The following is a 20,089-nucleotide window of genomic DNA, read 5'->3' as shown; positions in this document are numbered from 1 at the left end:
TTTATTAAGATTTTTTTTATTTTATGCTAGGTGAGATGAGTGCCAGAGAAGGAGAGACCCGTGGTGCAAGAACAGAATAGGAAAAATAGACCTGTAAATACTGTATCATGCAGAGATGCAGCCACGCTTTATTCCATTAGCAACACAAACAGTGAACGGTGGCCCATATATGCACTAAAGGGTGTTACACTTTCAAACACTCTCACTCCCATTCAATTGAATAGGAGTTAAGAGATGCTAAAGCTTAGCACCCTTTAGTAAATATGGCACTAGAGATGGTCAAATCCGCCCAAATCCATTTCCCGGATGTTCTCGCATTTTCCTCCAAAAATCTGTTTCTCGGTGCAACATCCGCACATGGATTTGGTCAGATTTAATCCCAGCGGATTCATCAAAAACCGCCATGGGATACAATCGGTTGACAGATTTGTAGAATCCAATCCGCGGAGAGTATTGGTAATACTAATTTAAAAAATCTCCAAAACGAGAATCGCCCTTTTTGAGATTGATCCGCTGAAATCAGGGCGCTAAAGGAAACGGCTGATCCGCTGCGGATCCAAATCGGCCCCAAAAAATTCTCCCATCCCTAATTTGCACGAGATGATTAATACAAATGGTACATGCTTTAAAACTACTGAATGTAAACAGATATTCTTATATAGCGGGGGCTAGTCCAGCTATCTCTCTACCTTCCCTGTCATGTAAGTTCTAGTAAGACACAGACAGTGACAGGCTATCCTATGGGGGTTTCCCCCTCCTCATGATGCCTTCCTGAGTGACTGGAGTGGAGATGACACAGGGATCTGTGATAGCCAATGGTGGTACAGATACTGGGCCCTCTCTTTTTGAGCTACAGGAAAGAAGTGCCTAAATTATAGAATGAAGTTCAGCCCATTGGGGGTGGGTCCTTCAGTTAGTAATTAGGGTTCGAGACTATCCCTTCATGGATTAGGAGCTCCTCGTCTCCTCCCGGCTGGGAGTGAGACATGTGCTCAATCCCTCATGGGTTTAGGAACTAATCTACCGCAGAGAGGCCTCACCATTACCTGCAATCCAGTACAATCCAGAAGCCAGGGATCTACCTTATCAACTGGAGTACCACCATTGGCTATCACACCAGCAATGGCTGCTGTAATAAAGACTATCCTCATTTATACTTCTGGCTCCGTGGCAGTGTGTTTGGAGGGAGGTATTAAAAGTAAGGACTGTCATAGCAGAGACTGCCTTCAGCCTTGCTGAAGCCCCCTACAGTATGTCTGGAGGCGCTGGCACCAAGAAGGAAAGAACCAGGAGGATCCCTAAAAGTCTGCCCTGTACCCCCACACCATCGCGGGTACTCATCTCTCCTGTACCATGCAGGTAACCAGCACTACACCTAGCAGTAGCCTAGCCATAATCTCCCAAACGGGGGGGGGGGGGGCAGTTCTTTGCAAGGGCCAAAAATGACACAAAAATTGCATATTTCCAACAATAATTTGCAGAAATAGATTTATTGGGTTCAACAAAGACTTTAAACTGTAGCAAGGCAGATTTTAATAAACTGAGGTCTAATCTAGTAGTAATACAATGGGATGATGTTTTTGCAGGGAAAAATGTAGAAGATAAATGGGCAGTCTTTAAAACATTGTTAGAAAAGCACACTTATCAGTGTATAACCTTGGGTAATAAGTATAAAAGAAATAAGTCAAAACCAATGTGGCTAAATAAACAGGTAGGGGAGGAAATGGACAAGAAGAGGAAGGCGTTTAGATTCTTTAAGTCAGAAGGGCCAGAGACATCGTATCAGAATTATAAGGAATGTAACAAAAATTGCAAAGGGCAATCAAATGAGCAAAAATGGATAATGAAAAAGGGATTGCAATAGAAAGTAATGTCAACCCTAAAAAGTTCTTTAAGTACCTTAATAACAAAAAAATTAGAAAAGAAAATATAGGACCCTTTCAGTGTGAGATGGGTAGGCAGATTATTGGAGATAAGGAAAAAGCTGAGGTATTAAACAAATTCTTCGCCTCTGTGTTTACCAGGGAAGAATCAAGTTCAATAGTAGTGCTGCAGGAGGAAGCCACAACCTCCATATTAATGAACAATTGGTTAACTGAGGAAGAAGTTCATAAGTGACTTGAAAAAATTAAAGTAAATAAGGCACCTGGCCTCGATGGCATACATCCAAGAGTTCTCAAGGAGTTAAGCTCAGTAATAGCCAAACCATTATATTTAATATTCAAGGACTCCATTTCCACAGGCTCAGTACCACAAGATTGGCGTAAAGCAGATGTGGTGCCTATATTTAAAAAGGGAGCTAGATCACAACCGGGAAATTACAGAACTGCAAGCCTGACTTCAATAGTAGGGAAACTACTTGAAGGTTTAATACGGGATAATATTCAGGAATACCTAATGGAAAACAAAATTATTAGTAATAGTCAGCATGGATTTATGAAGGATAGATCTTGCCAAACTAACCATATTTGTTTCTTTGAGGAGGTAAGTAGTAATTTAGACCAGGGTTATGCAGTTGATGTTGTCTACTTAGATTTTGCAAAGGCTTTTGATACGGTTTCACACAAGAGGTTGGTGTACAAAATAAAGAAAATTGGACTCAGTAATAATATATGCACTAGGATTGAAAACTGGTTAAAGGACAGACAACAGAGGGTTGTCATAAATGAAACTTTTTCAGGTTGGGCAAAAGTCATGAGTGGAGTACCTCAGGGATCGGTACTGGGACCCCTGCTTTGTAACTTGTTTATTAATGACCTTGAGGTTGGGATTGAGAGCAAAGTCTCCATCTTTGCTGATGATACTAAATTGTGTAAGGTAATAGAATCAGAGCAGGATGTAATTTCTCTTCAGAAGGACTTGGAGAGACTGGAAACGTGGGCAGGTAAATGGCAGATGAGGTTTAATACAGATAAATGTAAGGTTTATCATTTGGGATGCAAGAATAAAAAGGCGACTTACAAATTAAATGGAGATATATTGGGGAAATCCTTGATGGAGAAGGATTTAGGAGTGCTTGTAGACTGCAGGCTTAGCAATAGTGCCCAATGTCATGCAGTAGCTGCAAAGGCAAACAAGATCTTATCTTGCATCAAACGGGCAATGGATGGAAGGGAAGTAAACATAATTATGCCCCTTTACAAAGCACTAGTAAGACTAGCAAGAACTTTTTCAGGTTGGGCTTAAGTCGTTAGTGGAGTACCTCAGGGATCGGTACTGGGACCCCTGCTTTGTAACTTGTTTATTAATGACCTTGAGGTTGGGATTGAGAGCAAAGTCTCCATCTTTGCTGATGATACTAAATTGTGTAAGGTAATAGAATCAGAGCAGGATGTAATTTCTCTTCAGAAGGACTTGGAGAGACTGGAAACGTGGGCAGGTAAATGGCAGATGAGGTTTAATACAGATAAATGTAAGGTTTATCATTTGGGATGCAAGAATAAAAAGGCGACTTACAAATTAAATGGAGATATATTGGGGAAATCCTTGATGGAGAAGGATTTAGGAGTGCTTGTAGACTGCAGGCTTAGCAATAGTGCCCAATGTCATGCAGTAGCTGCAAAGGCAAACAAGATCTTATCTTGCATCAAACGGGCAATGGATGGAAGGGAAGTAAACATAATTATGCCCCTTTACAAAGCATTAGTAAGACCACACCTTGAATATTGAGTACAATTTTGGGCACCAATCCTAAGAAAATACATTATGGAACTAGAGAGAGTGCAGAGAAGAGCCACCACATTAATAAAGGGGATGGACAATCTAACTTATGAGGAGAGGCTAGCTAAATTAGATTTATTTACATTAGAGAAGAGGTGTCTAAGAGGGGATATGATAACTATATACAAATATATTCGGGGACAATACAAGGAGCATTCAAAAGAACTATTCATCCCACGGGCAGTACTAAGGACTCGGGCCATCCCTTAAGGTTGGAGGAAAGGAAATTTCACCAGCAACAAAGGAAAGGGTTCTTTACAGTAAGGGCAGTTAAAATGTGGAATTCATTACCCATGGAGACTGTGATGAGAGATACAATAGATTTGTTCAAAAAAAGGTTGGACATCTTTTTAGATGGGAAAGGTATACAGGGATATACCAAATAAGTATACATGGGAAGGATCTTGATCCAGGGAGTCTTGGAATCAGGAAGGAATGAATTTTTCCCCTTAATGGGGTTTTTGTTTGCCTTCCCCTGGATCAATAAGTAAGTATAGATATAGGATAAAGTATCTGTTGTCTAAATTTAGCATAGGTTGAACTTGATGGACCTATGTCTTTTTTCAACCTCATCTACTATGTAAGTATATGTAAGAGAGTGAGGGGAGGGGAGAAGGATGGGGAGAGCAGGCTATATAAGGCTGCGTCCATGGTTAGTGATGCCGGGCGGAGGCGCGCTGAGGCTGAGGGAAAGCGGGTGTTTTCCCTGGCCTTAGACCGCGCGCCGTCCTCATTGGGCGAACCGCTCACGTGACCGGCCCTGCGCTCCCATGAGCGTGAAAATTTTACATTTTTCTAAGACTTTGCTAAGACTATGTGGAAGCGTAAGCGAGCCTCTGCTAAAGCCGCTCTCATTGCGGCTGCAGGGGCTCAGTGCCGAGCGTAAGCACGCCTCAGCACGGGTCAGCGCATAAGCGCTGACCATGCCCGAGGCCTAAGTCAGTGGGTATTCTACAAAATAGGTCTCTCCCTTGATGGGAGTAACAACAGAGTAGGACTCAAGTTTAGCCACTCGATTGTAAACTCAGCTATGAATTTTTTTTTCTCTTTGCTAAAAAAAAAGAGCCTTTTTCACTTGGTTTGTGACCTTGGCTGAAGGTTTCGGATATGTCTAATTATTATGTACAGCATACAGAATACTGCATCTTCACTAGGAAACAAAGGACCGCATTTTTGATGAGGACATGTCTAGAATTTGCTTTCTGTTTTCCAGTTTTATCAACAAGACTTACATGTCCCCTCTTCACAGCTGATTATTAAAGAAAATGCCCTTTATTCCAGTTCCTGTTTCCATAGATTTGCAAATTGGGCATTAATGACAATTCACATATACAAAGCCCCGAAAGGAAACATGAAGTAATTGAAGTATACAGCACTGAAATGTTCTTTGGACACATTTTGAAAGTGTGTGCAAAATCACAGACACAATTAATTAGACTAGAGATTATTCCTTGTCACATTTTCCACAGAACTGCCTTAATTTGATGTTGTCATTCTTCCATATCTAACACTAGATGTCTTGCAACTCCAGATCAAAAACAAGCCCAGCTACAGTATAAACTCCTCACTGTCAAAGGACTATACAGTAGCAAAGGTGTTTAATAAAATTGTTTTAAAAGTCTGATTTATCCTATAAATCAAAGGTGTAAAGAGCTACTTAACTGCAGCCGCGATCATGCTTTTCTGAAGATTACAGTAAATAGGGGTTTATGTATCGAGCAGGTCATGCTAGCAATATGTCACCTGTGAAATGAATTCATATTCTGTCCTTTTATGTTGCTGTGACATGCAATAACTAAATGCCTCAACTCTCCAGTTTAATGTGATATCTTTTTAATGAACTAACTACATTTCATAAACTTTCATGAGATAACCTCCGCTCATCTGTTATGAAAAATTATATTTTGTAGCTCTTCGCACTGAGAATTGCCAGCAATGCTTTCCTTATGCTTTATTTGACAAATTCATCAAAAAGTTGTATGAATGATTTGACAACAACACCCACAACAAAATTATCACAAATGCAAAGCCAGTTGTCTTCTCAATATTTTTTATTTATAAAATATTTTACCAGGAAGTAATACATTGAGAGTTACCTCTCGTTTTCAAGTATGTCCTGGGCACAGAGTAAAACAAATAATACATGGTTACAAATACAGTTACATAAATGAACAAGGTATACATTTATATACAAGACATTGCATGCACAGTTAAAGAAAATATATATTATGAGCTTATGAAACAGTTACAGACCAGATTAAAGTGTGAGACAGCCTTAGATTTGAAAGAACTTAAGCTGGTGGTGGATATGAGAGTCTCTGGTAGGTTGTTCCAGTTTTGGGGTGCACGGAAGGAGAAGGAGGAACGTCCGGATACTTTGTTGAGTCTTGGGACCATGAATAGTCTTTTGGAGTCTGATCTCAGGTGATAGGTACTGCATGTGGTAGGGGTGAGGAGCTTGTTCAGGTAGCTGGGTAGCTTGCCCAGAAAGTATTTGAGGGTGAGACAGGAAAGGTGAACTTTGCGCCTAGACTCTAGTGATGACCAATCTAGTTCTTTGAGCATTTCGCAGTGATGTGTGTTGTAGTTGCATTGGAGAACAAAACGACAAATTGAATTGTAGAGGGTGTCAAGTTTGCTAAGGTGGGTTTGAGGAGCCGAGCCATATACTATGTCTCCATAGTCAATAATTGGCATTAGCATCTGCTGTGCAATACGCTTTCTGACCAGGAGACTTAGGGAGGATTTGTTCCTGTAAAGTACCCCTAGTTTGGCATAGGTCTTGGTTGTCAGGGTATCAATGTGCATCCCGAATGTTAAGTGGGAGTCAAACCATAAGCCCAGGTATTTAAAACTAGTGACAGGTGTTAGGGTGGTTTTAGCGTTGGTTCTAATCAGGAGCTCAGTCACTGGAAGCTTTACAAATTTAGTCTTGGTCCCAAATACCATTGTTACAGTCTTGTCAGTGTTTAAAAACAGTTTGTTTTGGGAAATCCAGTTTTCGAGTCTCAAAAAGTCAGACTGAAGTATGTGTTGAAGGTCAGAGAGGCTATGGCTGTGTGCATACAGGATTGTGTCATCTGCATACATGTGTATTGAGGCTTCCTTACAAGCTGTGGGAAGATCATTAATGAACACTGAGAAGAGTAGGGGCCCCAGAACAGAGCCTTGCGGGACACCACAGGTGATATCCAGGGGGTTGGAGTTAGAGCCTGAGATGGACACATGTTGGGATCTTCCTGATAGGTAGGACTGAAACCAGTTTAAAGCATGTTTCCCTATTCCAGAGCTCTGGAGTTTGTTAAGCAGGATAGCATGATCAACTGTGTCAAAAGCCTTTGCAAAATCTAGGAATACTGCACCAGTGAGTTGTCCCCGTTCCATTCCACACTGGATTTCATTGCAAACTTTTAGCAGGGTAGTTACGGTGGAGTGTTTGGGACGAAACCCAGACTGGAATTGGCTAGGGAAATTTGTCTTGGTGTAGAACTCGCTTAATTGGGAGTGGACACATTTTTCCATAACTTTGGATAGAATTGGGAGAAGTGAGATTGGCCTGTAGTTTGAGACAGTGTTTTTGTCCCCACTTTTGAAGATTGGGACAACTCTGGCAGTTTTCCAGGTCTTAGGGATGTGGCCTGCAGACAGGATAGAGTTGACTATCGACGCAATTGGTTTGGCAATGGCTGGGGCACCAAGTCGTAGGAACCTAGATTGTAGTAAGTCGGGTCCACATTGGCTGCTTAGTTTTAGTTTGAGGAGCGCTTGTGTAATCTCCTCTTCAGATACTGGGCTAAATTGAAAATTGTGGGCAGTGTTGGGAGGGGGTGGGACTATAGGGGTACTCCCAGGATGAGATTCAGGTTTGGGGTTTGTGCTGCGTTTCGCTAATAGGTTAGTGGCACACCCCACAAAGTAATCATTGAATGCATTTGCAATGTCAGTGGGGTTTGTCAGAGTAATATCCCCCTTAGTGATATTACTTGGTTGTTGATGGTTAGGAGGCTGGAATATATTGTTGATAACCTTCCAGAAATTAGCTGGGTTTGATGTATTCTGGAGGAGATTGTCAGAGTAATATTGTGCTTTTGCATGCCTTGTTTGCCTTGTGCACATGTTCCTCATGCATCTGTAGTGATTGAGATCCTTGGTAGTGCCAGTTACTTTGAAGCTTTTCCACAAGGCATCCCTGAACTGGTAGAGTGCTATAAGGTCAGGTGTAACCCATGGAAGGTGGGCCCCCCGTACCCTTATTTTGCGTAGTGGAGCATGGGTATCGCAGAGTTTTAAGAACTCGGATTGGAAATAGTCGAGCGCAGAATCAGGGTCGGGAATTAAATCGATTCTGTGCCATGGGCAGTTGGTAAGGTCATCCAGAAACTGTTGTGGGTTGAAGTTTTTAAATGTTCTAGTTAGGAGAACTTTGGGGCTTGAATGGGGCGGTTTAATTTTCCTTACACAGTACACTATTGCATGGTCACTGAAAATGTCAGGAAGGATGCCAGAGGATTGGATTCTGCTGGGGTTTGAGGAGAGAATCCAGTCTAGCAAGGAATGGTTATGCGACTTCAGGTTTATTCGTGTGGGTTGGGAAATGAGTTGCGATAGGTTAAGTGACTTGAGTTGTATCTGGATTTTGTGGTTTTTAGGGTCAAGCCAATTGAAGTTGAAATCCCCAAGAACTAGCAGCTCACTCTTCTCATTCAGAGAGGAAATGGAGGCAAGAAATTGGGTGATATCAGTCAAGGATTGTAGAAGGGCTTTAGGGGGGCGGTAGATGCCAGCAAGCAAGATGGGCTTAGAAAAGGGGAGGCAGATTTTGCCAACTAGAGTTTCAAAAGAGGGTGGACTTGGTGGGCAATGTAGCAGTGTAAATTGTAAGGTGTCTGCAATATAAAATAACACCCCTCCTCCTCTCTTTGACCTATCTCTCCTAAAAATGGAGTATCCCTGAATGGCGATATTTGCATCAGGGGTTTTAGAGGATAGCCATGTTTCTGTAAGAACGATGGCTTTGGGTTTATGCATAAGGCACCATGCCCTTAGTTCATCCAGTTTGGGCAGCAGGCTCCGGATGTTTATATGGGCAACAGATAGCCCTTTTTGGAATTTAAAGGTGGAATTCTCAGGGGCATGGGACAGAGCTGAAATGGGAGGACCTGGGTTAGTTTCAATATCACCTGCTAGAGAGAGTAATAGTATGAGAAGAAATTTGGGTAGTTGTTTACAAGTTGTAAATTTGTGGTGTTTTCCATTAGAGTGAGCAGTGGTTGGTGTGCTGGTTTTTAGAGTTCTCCACCAACATTCAGTAGATAGTGCAAGGCTTTTGAGTAGTCCAGGGTGTATGGTGATGTTGGGTGTGGGCAAGGATGGAGGAGTTTGTAGTGGATAGAGGGAGTAACATCTCCATGAGGCCAGGAGAAAGAAAAAAGTTAGAAGACATAGCAGGTTCATGATGCCAGAGGTAGGCAGTGTTGCATGGAGCTGTTATGAGCAGAGTGAGTGTGTGCAGACTAAACAGCAGGGGTGAACCTGTACCTTGTCATGTGTTTTGCTGCATTGCAATGCTAGGGTCAATTCAAGGTTTAAGTGTTTTGTGCAGTCAGTTTTGGGAGAGGCTGCAGTGAAAGAAGTTGTAAAGGGGTGGGGGGTTAAACTATGCAGGCTAACAAGCATGGGATCATAGTGTGATCTGAATAGCTTACCATTTGTTGTCTTGAGTTAAAGAGTTTGCAGAAAGAAGCAGTCCCCAGTCACCTCTAGTCAAACTGTAGTCTAACTGTATCACTTAAAAACCTCACTTTAAATGCCTCACTGCCTAATGCAGTATATAGTATTGGACATCACGATACACTACTTGGTAACCTTGAAATAGGTTCCTAAATAATAAAACATCACCACAGAAGTGTTGGTTGTGTACTAATTTAGGTATATTTTTACATAGTTATATAGTTTATATAGTAGATGAGATTGAAAAAAGACATACAGTATGTCCATTGAGTTTAGGCAACAGATACTTATCCTATATTTGAGCGTTTCAGGTCCGTCTGTGTCAGGGAATCATTCTGGATCTATAATATGGATACACTCACAATTTCGGATCTAAACAAGTGTATAGATATCAGTATAATTATTATTATTATATTATTATTAATTATTATTATCCTGGATTAAGCATCTTTTCCTGTTTTTTTCTGTTCTCTGGACTCATTGTTCTTCTCAACGTGTGTTATTATATAAGATGTACTTTTTCAGATCTTAATACCCATTCATTCATTAGTATACAGGAATTTGTCATATTATATTTTATACCATTTCTTTACACTTCTTATATTATTATTCAATATTTTTATTATATATGTTCTACACTCATTTCCACAATAGTCTCAGGGAATATCACCTCAGGAAAATGTTTTGAATACAGAAATCCGCACAGTTTCATTTAATTTTGTACTGATTATGTTACTTTTATTATCCCTTTTATTGTTCCGTTTATTGCATTTTTCTGCTGTTATTGTTCTCATTGTATTTTCACTCTTTGTAGTGTTGTTTAACTGTATTGAGTTTACCATTTGATCCTGTTCTATTACTCACAGCTCTACTACTCTTAGTCAGCTTACTATTTCTTACCACTTGATTGTTGGATCTCAGCAACTAATTGATTACACAGTTTGTGTATACTGTTGCTTAGTGACATGGGGTATTTAAAACACATGCAATGATTCAACCAATCAACCCATGATGAAGTCACGTAACTGATGAAACGCGTAGGGTTATGTGCACCGACGCACCGTGCTTGCTGATATGGAGGTGTACATTTTGTGTGGTGGACACTATTTGAACTTTGTGGCTGCATTTTCTCTCTGGAGAGATCTAACTGGTTTGTTTTGTGTGGGAGCCCATACCATCGCGCACACTAATCCACTGCTGGTGAGGATAAGGTCCGGAATGCTTTGGACTTGTCTCGCTGCCCTTCACCTGAGCTTGGTGTCGTGCAGTAGAGTTCTGATACACCCAAATGTGATTATTCTCCTCCTGTGGGTGAAAGTCCGTGGGACTGTTTTATCTATCATTCAATATTTTTAGACAGAGTTACGCTATGGAACTTCTGCTTCTTGATCTTTTTTTCAGAAATCTTCTCTGTGATGTGGGTCATCACCATCTGAAGCTGCATTGAAGTCGCCTGTCATCACGAGTGCTATTGTTCTGGACTTCTATACATAGATCTATTTTGATCCATACTTCACAACATTGGGACTGGTTTGCACTGTTTATTTATTTTATATGTAACGGTGTTTCCCCAAACCTATGGGAGATTCTGCCATTACAACGTGTGTGGTGCATGGCTACCTGTTGGTAAGCAGGAGGGCTGAGTCATCCACCAATGTTTGTGGGGACACAGGACAAACTTCTGGGGTACATACTCGACATAGATCTCTAGTGGTACAGCGCCTCCATCTGCTGCAGGCTCCAGATGTATGGAGGCAATCTCCTACGGTAGAACACAATCCCCTCTCCTTTCTCAGAGAGATCACACACCAGGCAGGAGGTTTAATAACTGGAACGGTTTATTCTGTTCAGCTCAATGCAGTCAAAGCAGGCCTCTGCCCTATGCAGTCTCTGGTGTTGTATCCAACTGTAGGATGGTCCTTGGACCTTCACTACGGGTCAAGTGCCCCTGCAGCAGTCCTTGCTCTTCCCTGATCCTCTATCAGGATCAGGGGAAAAGTGCACACTCACTCTCCCCCAAGGGGAAGAGGAACAGGGAAAGCCAGTATTCAGGCAACCTGTGTGTGACCTGCCTCTCTCAAGTGGGAAGAGGCACTGACTAAATTTGGGCGGCATTCCCCTTAAGTACAGCCAGGAGGAGGGCACCAGGTCTGACCCAGGATTGGGTGAACCCAGGCCTGGTTCCACCTCCCCCCCCTGTCACTCAAGGGCACTGCTGGGACTGGGGAAAACCCATGATAAGTACTGGCAGGCCTGTTCTTACCAGGGCTTACTGCCAGTGAGGGCAGACTGGTAGCCAAGAACCAGTCCTGGCTACATATGTTATATGAGCTGTCTGTTTAAGTAGATGTTTAAGATTTCCACATTATATACATGGCCTATTATATTCTTAGATCCCATCACTATCACCTGTGGCAGGATGGCTGTGGTAAGTGAGGAGACAACACGACTTTTCTGGTGAAATAGTGCTGGTGGATTTATTTATCCAAAAAGGGTAACTAAAACAATGGGTACACTGTCCCTTTAAATTAAAACGTAAACAAAAACCTAACCCCGGTCGGGGCACTGACTAAACAAAAGTGCAGGCTATCTACCTGGCTGGCTAGCTAACCTAGTCCAGCCCAACAATGTTCAACAATATTGGCTCCTTACCTGGGAGCTTTATTCCCCCTTGGGACAGGATCAATCTGAGTAGCTTGTGTCTGTCTGTCAACACCTCTGTCTTCTCTCTGTGCCTGAGAGAGACTGCTGCTCCAGAGGCATTTCCTCTTCCTGTTTTAAAGCAGGTGAACAAGCTTAATTTGAATCACCTGTGGACTGCTTAACAAGCTGGCTTAACCCCTCGTCTACTGGAAAGCATGCATACTGCCATCTCCTACTAACATATACAGAGTCAATGACCCTGTCACATATCCCCCTTCCCAGCGTAACGTTACCAAGTGGAGCAGCCCGTGCACCGAGACTGTGCACCCTAGAGAGTGCATCAGAATTACCGTGTAGTATGCCTGGCTGATGGTGGACCGTGAAGTTGTAAGGTTGAAACGACAAAAACCAACGGGTAACTCTCTAGTTCTTTTCTTTATTTCTATGCATCCACTGTAGGGGTGCGTGATCTGTAATGAGTGTAGAAGACCTGCCTAACAGGTAATACTTCAATGTGTCTGTTGCCTACTTTACGGCCAAACACTCTTTTTCTACTGTGGCATATCTTTGTTCGCGGGGACACAATTTGCGACTTAAATAGAGGACCTGGTGTTCCTCTTCTCCTACAAACTGGGACAGTACTGCTCCGAGACCTACTTCGGAGGCGTCCGTTTGCAGAAAAAACTCCTTCGTAAAATCCGGGGCTACCAAGACTGGGTGACTACAGAGCGCTGTACGTAGGTCTAAAAATGCGGTCTCCTTGTTACTGTTCCATTTTACAACATCAGGTGCCTTTGCCTTTACTAAATCTAAAAGCTGTGCCGCCCGGGTTGCAAAATGGGGTATAAATCGCCTGTAGTAACCTACAATGCCTAGAAATGTCCTAACCTGTTTTTTTTTAAGGGGATGGGGCCAACTCTCAATGGCTTCAACTTTATTGAGCTGAGGTTTTACTGTCCCCCTTCCCACAACATAGCCAAGATATTTTGCTTCTGCTAGGCCGACTGAACATTTAGCTGGTTTGGCTGTAAGACCCGCCTCCCGAAAGGTTCTCAACACTGCCTCAACCTTTTGTAGATGTGAGTCCCAATCTGGACTATGAATTACCACATCGTCTAAGTACGCTGAGCCGTAGTTCGAGTGTGGGTGTAACAACTTATTCATCAACCTTTGGAAGGTTGCGGGTGCCCCATGAAGGCCAAAGGGTAAGACAGTATACTGGAAAAGACCATCAGGTGTGGAGAAGGCCGTTTTCTCTTTTGCTGACCTCGTTAAGGGGATTTGCCAATAACCTTTGTAAGATCTAAAGTGGTTAGAAAATGGGCCCTCGCCAACCTCTCAATTAACTCGTCTACCCGCGGCATAGGATAGGCATCAAACTTCGAGACTTCATTTACTTTTCTAAAGTTATTACAGAACCGTATTGACCCATCTGGCTTAGGTACCAAGACAATAGGGCTGGACCATTGACTATGGGACTCCTCAATTACGCCTAACTCTAGCATCTTCTTTACCTCTGACTGAATAGCCCCTCTTCTGGCTTCTGGGATTCTATAGGGTCTTATCTTAACGGCTACGCCTGGCTTGGTGACGATATCATGGGAAATCACCCTAGTTTTCCCTGGTACGCTGGAAAATACATCCCTGTTCCTTTTTACCAAGTCTACAGCTTCTCTATATTGTTCAGGAGTGAGTTCTGCCGATATTCGAACAAGTGGTTCCTCCCCTTTCCCGGATTTATTAGCTACTACTATGTCAGACATACCTCTCTATCCTTCCAGGATTTTAATAGATTTATGTGATAGATTTGCTCTACCTTCCTCCGATCTGGCTGTCGAATTTTATAATTCACCGGACCGACCTGTTCTAGAACCACATATGGCCCTTGCCAATGTGATAACAACTTGCTTTCGGCCGTGGGAACAAGCACCATTACTCGGTCCCCTGGTCGGAAGTTGAGAACCGTAGCCTGTCTGTTGTAAAGATTCTGTTGGGCCCTCTGTGCCTCTTCTAAATGTTGTCTGACTATGGGGGTAATATGAGCAATGCGTTCTTTTAAATCTTGCACAAATTGGACGACATTTTTCATTTAAAACAATGGGTATACTGTCCCTTTAAATTAAAACGTAAACAAAAACCTAACCCCGGTCGGGGCACTGACTAAACAAAAGTGAAGGCTATCTACCTGCCTGGCTAGCTAACCAAGTCCAGCCCAACAATGTTCAACAATATTGGCTCCTTACCTGGGAGCTTTATTCCCCCTTGGGACAGGATCAATCTGAGCAGCTTGTGTCTGTCTGTCAACACCTCTGTCTTCTCTCTGTGCCTGAGAGAGACTGTTGCTCCAGAGGCATTTCCTCTTCCTGTTTTAAAGCAGGTGAACTAGCTTAATTTGAATCACCTGTGGACTGCTTAACAAGCTGGCTTAACCCCTCGTCTACTGGAAAGCATGCATACTGCCATCTCCTACTAACATATACAGAGTCAATGACCCTGTCACACACCCTCTATATACTTGTTATACATTCACACCTATGTACATCATAGGTTTTAGCACTACCGTCTTTTTGTTTTGTATGTGTGTGTATGTATATATATGCGGATTTCTGTATTCAAAACATCTTCCTGAGGTAATATTCCCTGAGACCATTGTGGAAATGAGTGTAGAACATATATAATAAAAATATTGAATAATAATATAAAAAGTGTATATATATATATATATATATATATATATATATATATATATATATATATATATATATATATATATATATATATATATATATATATATATATATATATTATCAGAAACAGGGCACACACAAGCAGGATATGAGATGCATACCGTCCAAAAAGGTACAAAATAGAAAACAGGTCAGGCACTCCTATACTCAAAAAAGTTACATTTATTGACTCAGTCAATACATTTCACTTTCTTTTAGTATAGCAGTGCCTGTCCTGAATATATACTGATATATTACCTCTGATGCGGGAGCGGAGAAGGGGGAGGCTACGGCTGCGTGCGGGAGGGGTAAAGAGAGAGCCCCGGTGCTCCGGAGGCTCCGCGGTGCACCCGGCTAGCACCGCCATGTTGGATCCAGCGCATGCGCAGAAGACACCTCGCGCATGCGCAGAGTGCCAAGGTCGTGGCAAACTTTTTAGAAGGGTGCGCATGCGCAGAGCGATTTTAGTAGTGGCTGCCATCTTAGTCTGCTCCACATGGGAACTACATTTTCCATGAGCCTAGAAAATACTCCCATGTGACGCACAGCAGCCAATAGGGCTCCTCGGATCCCCTTAGGGGAGATTGCTACATTTGGCGCGCTTGGACTGCGTGCTGGCAGTTGGATCCAGGAGGCAGAAGGGAAAGGTAGGGTCTGGGTGTCAGTGGCTCCCAGACTAGGCCTAGATAGCCCCTAAGGCCCCAGTTAGGCTCCTATCACTCATAGTATGTGGCTGCTTCAGGGAAAGGCCCCCCAGATATGGATAATTCCCCAGTAGCTTTGGTAGTGTTAGGCATCAAAGATTGGACGCCGCGTGGTGACTCGCGGCCTTTGACAAAGGCCTGCTGGGCTGAAATGCGTCAGAGGATCCGTCGGCACTACACTTCTCTGCAATAAAGTTTTTTTAGTTACCATACCAGCCTTCATCTTATTCCTCATCACGGCGGTGCATCGAATCTTCCTCCGGTGGGAGGAGTTCCTGTTTACTCGCGGCCTGTGGTCTGGGAACAGACAACCCACGATATAGACTCTTAAAGGTGAGACCCTCCAACAGGAGTTCATCCCATGCAGAGGCGGACGCCTTCGCAGAACAACAACATCGCTGGATCAGACGGATCCCTTGTGTTTAACAGCGTACCCGGGTACTGAAGTGCCCGGGGAGGTAAAAGTGCACCAACAGTCCTCAAGGGTAGCGCTACTCCCTACATTTTTGGGTGGGCCCTGACATTGGGGAAAGGACATCAGGGATATTGGTGCCAGGTGCCCTATGTACTTTGGGGACACTCACTTGGTGTATTGGGGTTGTGTGTGCTATATACTGTGGGGTGCAGGTTGCATATTCTATGTGCAGTAAAACCTGTTATTATATACCCGTGTGTGTGTGATTACTATTAGTATTGGTTCCTGTGAGGGGCTTATCCCATTACGCTGGGATCCCTCGCAGGTGGAGCTGCTGCACAGAGGCGGATAAGGGATCACCCCAGGCTTCCAGTGCTGGAGGCTCAGACCTCCTGTGAGGCACTTGGTTAACGCACCACACGTAGTTTCCCTAGACACGGGGGAAAGGGGGCTACATATATATATATATATATATATATATATATATATATATATATATATATATAAAGGTACTATTATTCCACTAATGTCAACATTTTTTAAGGAAGTGATATCAGTGTAAATGTTTTACTTACTGGTCAGGTATCAAACTGACTATATATATATATATATATATATATAGATATATATATATATCTATATATATATATATATCTATAGATATATATATATATATATATATATTCACCTTGATGTGGTGTAGGAATGTTCTTTGGCACAGAGGTTAAGACCAGACCTGGAACATTTAATTGACATAACATAAGCGAAAAACAGCAACAACGTGCACCCTACCCTGTAACTTTGAAATAACAGTAGCTCCCCCTTAAATTTCCTATGCTCAATCAGTACGACGCTCCTTCTAATATATATATATATATATATATATATATATATATATATATATATATATATATATATATATATAGTCAGTTTGATACCTGACCAGTAAGAAAAACATTTACACTGATATCCCCTCCTTAAAAAATGTTGACTTTAGTGGAATAATAGTACCTTTATTTTTGAGAATGGCATTAGTGCTCTTCTGGGTTTTGCGTTTTTTTTCCTTCTTGTTCTCCTCTATTGTTATAGTCAAGTTGTTGTGTTTTAATAGAAGTCATTTTTGCATCACATGCTCTGTGTTATTTTGATGTGCAAAGTACTTTAGAGGCTATTCGCTTCATTAACTTTGACAGCTATTTCAATTGGAGATAGCTGCATTAGAAGCATCAAGTACAATTATTTCTGTAACTTCAGATACTTTTTTCTTAAAACCTGAGAATTTATTAACAACTGCAGAATTCAGCCTGCATGGCACTGCTGTGGGGCAGCTCACACCCCAGCTAGGGAGGGAGGGGGAGAGAGAATGTAGGTTTTATATGGGAGTGTCACTGGAAGTGCAGTTGGACAGACATACTGTAGGTCACATGAAGGAGAGGCAGGGGAACAGAAGACGCAGACATATACTGCAGGAGATACTCTGTAAGGGGTAACATGGGTCACACAGGAGATAGACAGAGGTGAGATATTCTGTAGGATACATGGAAAGATTTAGGTACATGTAGATGCATAAGACACAGAGGAAAAATACATTCTGTACATGAAAAAAAGAGACAGGGAAAATACACAGGGCATGACAGAGACAATTGTGAGCCTGAGACACATGGCACAGAAATATGTTGAATAGGGGGAGAAACACAGTTAAAGGATATGGGGCAAACCAGAGGTGTGTAATAGGGTCTGTACTCTGCTTCCTTCTCCAGCCTCGGTGAGATCTGTTATAGCAGCAAGCTTGGCGGGACACATTGTTTTTTTAACATTGATTTTTTTTAAATATATGGTACAGAGGGAACCCAAAAGAGATGAGTTCAAAGCACCCCACTATTTGCACTCATTACCATTGTTCACAAATAGATTCTTCTTTATGCCAAAAGCCAGATCCCTTTCAGGGAAATCGTGAGCGACAAAAACTAAAAAGTTTTATTACATATATAATTACACATTAAATAGTTAAAATTATAAAATTCCCCACGGAGGAGTAGTGGAGAAAAAAGAGGTATTGTTACTGATACACTACAATAGGACCAGCAGTCAGAAATATCCCCTTTTTCCCCTTGCGGTTATTGAGTCATGCGGTGCCCGCTATCTGTTGTCAGTGGGGGTGTAAATACACTTAATTGCAGATAGGTAATGGTAGATAGGCTATTTGTATTTAACAAACTAGTATTGAATGTTGTCAAAATATAGCCTTTTTCTAAAACATGGTTTTCCCCTGTTGGAGTAAGTATATTTCCCAGGGTTTACCAAGAAATCCTTGCTGTATATATTGTGACTCATACCATACAAATTAGCAGCTTATGCTGATCAAAAACTGCTCCATAGTATGGATATATCTGAGTACTGTATACAGAGTATACACCTCCAGACAGCGAACCCAAAAAGTAGGGAAATAGGATACAAGCCGTGTACTGCTGATCTGCATCAACCGCATGAACCGCCACTCCTGCGTGACGTCACTCTTGCGATGTCCTAATCAGCCCAACATATGTTTCGCGCGTTCTACACGCTTCTTCAGGGCCCGCTGTTACCTTGTGTTGCCCTGTGTATATCTTCACAATCACTGGTTATAGCAATCTTGGCTAAAGTGAACGGGCTGTGTATATGTACTTTGGAACTGACAGAGAGGATACTCTGTGGCAGGAATGATCTGATAGTATGTGGCTGGTTTATCCTCTATTAAGATCACGTGTCAAAGACAGATTTTAGAACCCACATTAACAGTCACAATTCTCTTCCTGGAGGTGTATACTCTGTTTGCTGTTGTACAGTACTCAGATATATCCATACTATGGAGCAGTTTTTGATCAGCATAAGCTGCTAATTTGTATCTTACAGTATGATGCACAATATATACAGCAAGGATTTCTTGGTAAACCCTGGGAAATATACTTACTCCAACAGGGGAATCCCATGTTTTAGTAAAGGCTATATTTTGACAACATTCAATACTAGTTTGTTATATACAAATAGCCTATCTACCATTACCTATCTGCAATTAAGTGTATTTACACCCCCACTGACAACAGATAGTGGGCACCGCATGACTCAATAACCGCAAAGGGAAAAAGGGGATATTTCTGACTGCTGGTCCTATTGTAGTGTATCAGTAACAATACCCCTATTTTCTCCACTACTCCTCCATGGGGAATTTTATAATTTTAACTATTTAATGTGTAATTATATATGCAATAAAACTTTTTTGTTTTTGTCGCTCACGATTTCCCTGAAAGGGATCTGGCTTTTGGCATAAAGGAGAATCTATTTGTGAACAATTGTAATGAGTGCAAATAGTGGGGTGCTTTGAACTCATCTCTTTTGGGTTCCCTCTGTACTATATATATCATTAACCTCCCTTGCACCTACCTTTCATACTTAGGACAAAGAATATATAGGCGAGCAGTTATATTTATTGATTTTTTTAAATAGCCTGGAAACCAGGAAACCTCTGGAGATAAACCAGGATACCTCTGGAGATGAACCAGGAGACCTCTGGAGATAAACCAGGAGACCTCTGGAGATGAACCAGGAGACCTCTGGAGATGAACCAGGAGACCTCTGGAGATAAACCAGGAGACCTCTGGAGATGAACCACGTTCTTTTAAACTCCAGGGATCCACGGGTTCCCGAGATACTTAACTCTGCAGCTACCAATGTTAAATGTTGCTCCAAATCTTGTGGGGACTTCCAGCCAATAGAAAGCAGCAATGTCACTGGTTTGCAGCTTCCTATTGGACGGCCATTTTAATCCCCGTGAGGAAACACCAGTAACTACCTCGGGAAGTATCTCGGGAGGAGGGTTCCTGATTAACGTCAAAAAAAAAAAAAAAGGGAGGAGTTAGTTGTATATAAGTACATAGATGTTTAGTTTACACACATGTATGCATATCATTTTATACAGTTCTTTCCATATTACAGTAACCAATGGGCCAGTAGGTTGTGTTTGCCCATCAGGCTAAAATTTGCCAGGCCGCCCATGAAGGCCCACACAAAGATTTTCTAATAAAATGCTGAGCTGTGCATTGCAGACCCCTCCAGCACTGAAAGGGTCAATCTGTAGCATTTTCAGGCAAGACATAACAGTCGGATGAAGGCCG

The 20,089-nt window shown here is 42.1% G+C and overlaps 1 protein-coding gene across 2 annotated transcripts in view; it reads right to left on the bottom strand.

The window, feature by feature from the left end:
* Positions 1-20,089, bottom strand: part of PTPRN2 (protein tyrosine phosphatase receptor type N2) — a 1,212,473-nt gene that overhangs the window by 277,858 nt on the left and 914,526 nt on the right. The gene's annotated exons all lie outside the window — the stretch shown is intronic.

Source organism: Ascaphus truei, chromosome 2 (assembly GCF_040206685.1).
Source record: "Ascaphus truei isolate aAscTru1 chromosome 2, aAscTru1.hap1, whole genome shotgun sequence".
Classification (NCBI taxonomy): domain Eukaryota; kingdom Metazoa; phylum Chordata; class Amphibia; order Anura; family Ascaphidae; genus Ascaphus; species Ascaphus truei.
This window is presented reverse-complemented; position numbering and strand designations above follow the sequence as displayed.